This window comes from Boleophthalmus pectinirostris, unplaced genomic scaffold (genome assembly GCF_026225935.1).
Source record: "Boleophthalmus pectinirostris isolate CB_2022bp ecotype Guang Dong unplaced genomic scaffold, ASM2622593v1 HiC_scaffold_17, whole genome shotgun sequence".
Lineage (NCBI taxonomy): Eukaryota > Metazoa > Chordata > Actinopteri > Gobiiformes > Gobiidae > Boleophthalmus > Boleophthalmus pectinirostris.
In genome coordinates this window covers 26,265,314-26,271,843 of record NW_026571115.1, presented here as the reverse complement: position 1 = coordinate 26,271,843, position 6,530 = coordinate 26,265,314, and positions in this window count along the sequence as shown.

Genomic DNA, 6,530 nt, shown 5'->3' with positions numbered 1-6,530 from the left:
CATATTTGGTTTACAGTTTTGTTTACATATTGCACAAACTCAAGAAGTGGTTTGTGCTTTCTGAAACTAGGTGATATTACACATTGCTGTTCTGCTCCAAAAGTAGAAACTGTATAAATCTTAAATGTTTATTAGTAACAGCACTGCTTCCTGGTATATGCAGGCTGTGCAGATACACAGAACCCCACCATAAATTAACTTAGTATACTCAATACAAATCATTGTATATTTTAATATACACAAAACAATCCTGTCCAACAATAAATTCAGCTCAGAAGTACCACCAAAGAAAAGATTTGACTTTCCGAGTACCACCAGATCTAAACCAAGTATAACAGTACTATATCTAATCCAGGGCTAAACCAGGTCTAAAAGTGAACTATGTCATCTCTTGCCTGACGAGCCAGGGGCTGGTACCAAACAATAGAGAGTGAAAATCCTCTGTCCTAATTCGAGATGATCCAACCACAGCTGCTAATCTGTAGCACGTGTCTCTCAAATGTCAAAACACCTCCTCTCCAAAATTCTCCTATCATTGAGAACAAAATATATTATTTTTTTACACAAATTAAGTAGTTTCTCAGTCCTTTTTTTTTACATATAAACCATGAGGTCGGTTTTTGACGCAAACTGAGCTTGTGTCTCTCTAATTGATTATCTGGTTTTCAATCATGCCCTCGGGAGACAGGATACAACTCCAGATCTTTGAAAAGTTTTATGTGGTTCTGTAACATCATCTCCACTGTAGTTTGAAAAAAATGATCCAAAAGAGAACAGAAAATGGATAAAATTAACTCCACTTTAGGCAAACCCAGAAACTGAAGCGCTGTCCAAGTACCACCTGAAGGACTACCACAGTTTGAGAAACACTGGTAGAAAGTTTACATGAATTATTAAGTTTTGTTTCATGTGTAAAGGAATAGAATATGATTTTGTCGATGAAGCAAATCTTTTCTCTTCTTAAATTGCCCTTAACCCACTTGAGAACTATTTCAAGAGTGAGCGAAAGTCAAAGAATGTCTCTGAGTGCAAGCAGCCGGCAGCACCTCCACCTCCTGCTCCTGCCCTCCACCTGCCCTGCACCCGCTGACAGGAGTCCAGGCGGGGGTGTGGCGTGACGTTTGCTCCCCCTGACGCAGAGGGGCCGGTGGGGGGGGGGGGGGGCAATGTACTGTAAGTGAACTCTGTGATTTGTTTTTCACATTCACCTTCTTGACTGTTGGCTGCAGAAAGTCTCCACTCAGCACCCAGATGCACGGCTCCATCTGCTAATCACCCAGAGGAGGCATCTGCTCGGCCTGTTTAACCACACTCACATGGGAAGGGCTCTGAAGCACCATAAACACATCATAAACACACTCATGCAAATAGAGTCTTCACGGTGTCATTCTAAACATTTTGATTTCATTTAAATGCGCCCACACACATATAATGTCATACAGAAGAGGCTGAGTTCACGTTGTACAATTTGACGGTTTCATAATTTCAGATGGAGTGCAGGGATCTATTGATATTTTGCCGTGACGGGGTTCTGCATGTGTGTCTGTGGCGGATTGTTCAGCAGTTTCCATGGTGACTCATTAATGCACACATTCGCAAACACGGTCTGATAAGTTTTTAGATGAAAACTGAGTCATGGTGCGATTTAGGTGTCTGATTTTCAACTAAAAAAAGTGAGCGTGACATTTGGCTGACACTAGTTGGTTTGTGGCTGTAATTTTATGATCTGTGTTGTAATCTTGTTTCCCCATCACAAACCAGAGGTGTGGACAGAGGTCAGACTTGAGTCACTATTTTTAGGACTTGAGACTTGGCTTGATAAAATGGACTAAGACTTGGGACTCAACTTGGACTTGAAGGTCAATTGACTTGGGACTTGACTCGGACGTGAGGCCTGTGACTTGAGAAGACTTGATGCTTCTCCTAAAAACATCTATGCTTTTTGAAAATACTTTTCTCTTTACAGTTGATAAATGCAGTGGTTAATTTTATAGGAACAAACTGGAACATGTCCCTCCCACTTCTGTTTGGTACTTTGGTTGTAACTGAAGTACTGCGATGTGGTATCCTCAAATGTACTACAGTAATATACAGTACATTACAGTAAAACAGAGCGAACTACATAGAACATGATCTTTCCATTTCAGTGCAGACTACACGACAAAATATCTGTTATTAAGCACTCTTAAATCTTAATTCTTCCTGTTCTGACCATAATGATTCACTCTAAGATCTTGTCAAGACATTTAAGAAGGGAAAATGTGATTTTTAAATACAATTTAGCTTAAACAAAACCAAAGCTATATTTGGTACTTTGGTTTAAAGACTTGAAATGACGTGATGCTCAAAGCAGACGGCTTGGACATGACTTGGACTTATGGGCCAGTGACTTGAGACTTAACTCGGACTTGAGGTCAAAGACTTGAGACTTAGTTGAGCAAAACAACGACTTGGTCCCTCCTCTGTCTCAAACATACCTGGAGTTGTGTTTTATTTCATTCACACACGTTTAACTCACAAACCCTGCATTTTTAGGCTGAGTTTTCTCAAACAGAAAATACTCTGTTCCATCTTGCAATGGCCTCTAGAAATACAATAAGTGCTCCACTGTGTTTTTCAACTCCATACTTAATTGCAGGAATTTCCACTCTCTACTAAACTAAAGCTAAAAGGTGATGAACAGAGTATTTGGGGCTTTGGAGATGTACATAGACTAATAATAAAGGATTATTCAAACATGTGTACAAGTCTAGGTGTGTTTTTGTTGCGATAACAGCGATAACAGCATTCTAACATGCCTTAAAGCTCACAGGAGTCAATTTGTATAATATAGGACCTTTAAATTCTAACACAGCTTCAGTCATGTTGAGATCACTTTCACTTTCTGAAACATTTGTGAGAAAACAGTTTCACTTTTGATGAAGAAAAGAGGTAGAGCACTGGGTCATAAAAGAGTTTAAAAATAGCAGTACAGATGCTGTATGTTTAAAGACAATTTCACTTTTGTTTAATTATGTTGACAGAGAAGATGCTGAGCTTTATGCCAGCTTTTGCTTCACGCGGATAGGCCAAGAAATTAACTATAAAACAGGTCAACAAATCTGCGATCTGACAGCAAATTCCACTACAAAACCCAAACCCTGACCTGTCCTCCACCCCAATTACAAACTACAGGGCTGTCACAATGACGCAACCCATCGGAGTAACTATGGAGGACTTCCCGTTGCCCAGCTGCCCAGTCTGGCACACACGTATGACTTCTAAACAGCACAGTGCCTCTACATTCAGCACTGAGGTGGGAGGCCAGATTTGTATGGGTGTACGAGCATGCCCCACCCACAGGAGACCTCAGACAAGAGACAGAAGAGGATACAAGAGGATAGTGACAAACTCAGAGGTCAACTGGACAGTCAAGAGGCAGGCGCGCTCTTTTGATGTTTGTTAGACTATCACTGTCACAAAGTATGAATGGGCATTTCTCGCTTAAAGGCCCTGTATTACTCAAAATTGCCTCTTGCCTGCTTTAAGTCATGTTAGAATGCTGTAACCTGGATTTGTGTTTTGTTTCATTCATGCATGTTTGAGTAATCCTGCGTTATTAGTCTGTTAAGCTTTTTTTTTTAACCTTTTCTTTAATACAGATTGGCAATTCCAGGCGTGAAATCGTTCAAGTGATACTTGGGGTCTCCAACCTTTTTCCTCCTGTGAGCTACTTTTTCTCAAACTAAAATGCCAGAAAGCTACTAATTTTAGCGGTCGCCAGAAATTTTGTAAATATAAGAGCCATGTTAAGCGGAAGATGAAGTACAGTTAGATGTCTATAAAACATAACCCATTATCCAGTTATCAGTGCACAAAATTAGACATCAAAATTAAACATTTACAAAGGAAATAGACATTTAATCAATCAAATTCGAGTTATTCAGCACAATATGTATAATTCAGAAATCCCTTGGCGAGCTACTTGGAAGGGGGTGGAGAGCTACTGGTTGCTCCCGAGCTACAGGTTGGAGTGGTAGGGAGTTTAAAAACACAGTAGAGCACTTCCTCTATTACCACATGACATCACAAAGTGGGACAGAGTCTTTTCAGTTTGAGAACTCAGCGTAAATATATAGAGTTTGTGCGTTAAACATGTGTGAAGGAAACAAAACACAACTCCAGGCATGTTTGTGATGAGGAAAAAACATTATGAACAGAAAACAATGTAATATGGGCCCTATAAACCTCACTATAAAATTTTACCTTGATTCTCTGACAACAAAACACTTTCTGATTAGATACAGAGTGACAGTAAACACAAGTGTACTTATTTTGACCTCAACAGCTGCTTGTGCATCTGTATCTGTACTGGGGCTAGACTCATTTGGTCCAAAACATGAGAATAAATCAGATACAAGTACAGGCCCTTGAATACAGTAAAACAGATTCCTACATATTCACAGACTTGAATTAAGGATCAGCAATAGAAATATACATTTTTAGTACACACTGCAAAAACAAAATCTAGTCAAGTTAAGATGACTTGAATTAAATAAGTTTTATCATGATTTGAGTAAATTTCACTCGACAAGTAAAATTATCTGACTTTTTGTACTTAAAATATGAAAATACATCTTGCTACACTTAAAATAAGAAAAACAACAACTTTTTGCACTTAAAATAAGAAACAAAATCGAATGTTGCCTGAATGAAGAAAAACGCTCTTATTCCATTGGTAGATAATTTTACTTGTCAAGTTGAATCGACTCAAATAAAGTCAAATGTTCTTAATTAAAGTCATTTTAACTTACCTAGGTGTTGTTTTTTTCCAGTGAATATATTTTTTATTACATTTTTTTTTTTTTTTTTTTTAGATTACATACCAGTGTTGAAACATATTTTGGTGTAATTATAATGCGTTTCATTGATGCTCAGGAAGTTAACATGCTAGTTGCTGTTAGCATTATGGGAAAACTCCACTCTGGTCTAGACTCTAGAGCAGGCATGTCCAGACTATGGCCCATGGGCCAAATGCAGCCCTCAGACAAAATTTTTTGGCCCTCAGGCTTCCAGGTGAATTGGCTCAAATGACCTTGCATCAGTTAAAAATTTACGTTTTACTGCAAGTTCTTTGAAAATCTTCCTTGATAAAGCCAATATTTAATATTTAGTGTTTGGTTTTAAGGATCTTAGCCTGAATAAAGACTGATGGCTCATTCTAACGTGTTAAACATATAGAAATTTTCAATTATTCACTGTATTGAGCATCAGTCTGGCCCTCGATCAGCCCTCTGCTTCATCTGTGTTTAGATATGTGGCCCTTGATGAAAAAAGTTTGGACACCCTTGCTCTAAAGTGACCAGAAGTCCGTATTTACCCGAAACAGTCCCAGTTTTGAGCCTTGTGTCCCCTGTCCCAGCAGATTCATCCAAAACCAGTGATTTGTCCCGAATTCATACAAAACATGTTCCAGGTGTCCCTATTTTTGACCAATTTTATACCTGCCAACAGTAAAGAGAGGCATAAATTGTCATTTGGTTAGGTAAAATACAGAAAAGCTGCTTAAAAATGACCCAAACACACAAGAAAATGTAACGTATACGTGTAATGTATTGACTCATGTCAGTCATGAATAAATCAGGAATGGTCCAAGTGCTTAACAATTTTCCTTAATTACAAACTCATTTCACAGTTTTATTTTTACCAACCACCACAAACCGGGGGTGTCCCAGTTTTTGATGTTGAAAATCTGGTCACCCTGCTCTGGTCTCCACTCTGAAAGTTATAAAAAGTGCTTATAAACTTAACACAGTGAATAATTAGGATAATTAGGACGCTCTCAATGCCCAAGGTAAGCGAGGAATAACTTTGAAACACTGCAAACTGTTTATAATTAGCTAGTTGTGTTTTCAGTGTTTTAAAGAAAATAGCAACAACAATTTGAACCAAACTATGTGTCTGTCATAGCTGCATTAGAAACATTAGAAACGCTACTTCACAATGTCATCAGGGCATTATTTTTACATTAGGCCTACTTTATGACCATGTTTTTGGGTCCCTTGGCACAACAGTTTCTTAGCAACAGTTGTTTACACCTGTACACTCCGGAGATAGTAGTGGGAGTTATTCAAACATATGGCAGATGTATGAGGGCCAGACCGCGGAGAGGGCCTTACAATGGAACTCAATGTGTGTTAAATCAGGCATCTGAACATATGCCAGGCCTATGGGAAGAGCCCCGCGACAGTGATGGATCAGAGGGCGAGCAACGCAGGAGATTCATTTCCCCAGAGGGACAGATAGAGTCAACACAGTAATAGAGATGCACCGATCCAGCTTTTTCAGTTCGATAACGCTTTCGATACTGTAGCTTCAGGTGTCTGCCAATACCCGATATAAGACTAAACTGATCCAAATGTAGCTGTTATTTATCTCAAGTAACCACAGAAAAGCTCCGTATAAACAAAAGTTCAAACATTCTGAGACTTTTTGGACCAACTGTGACCAGTAAATAGTCTTATTACATCAAAACGTCCTACATATGTCAC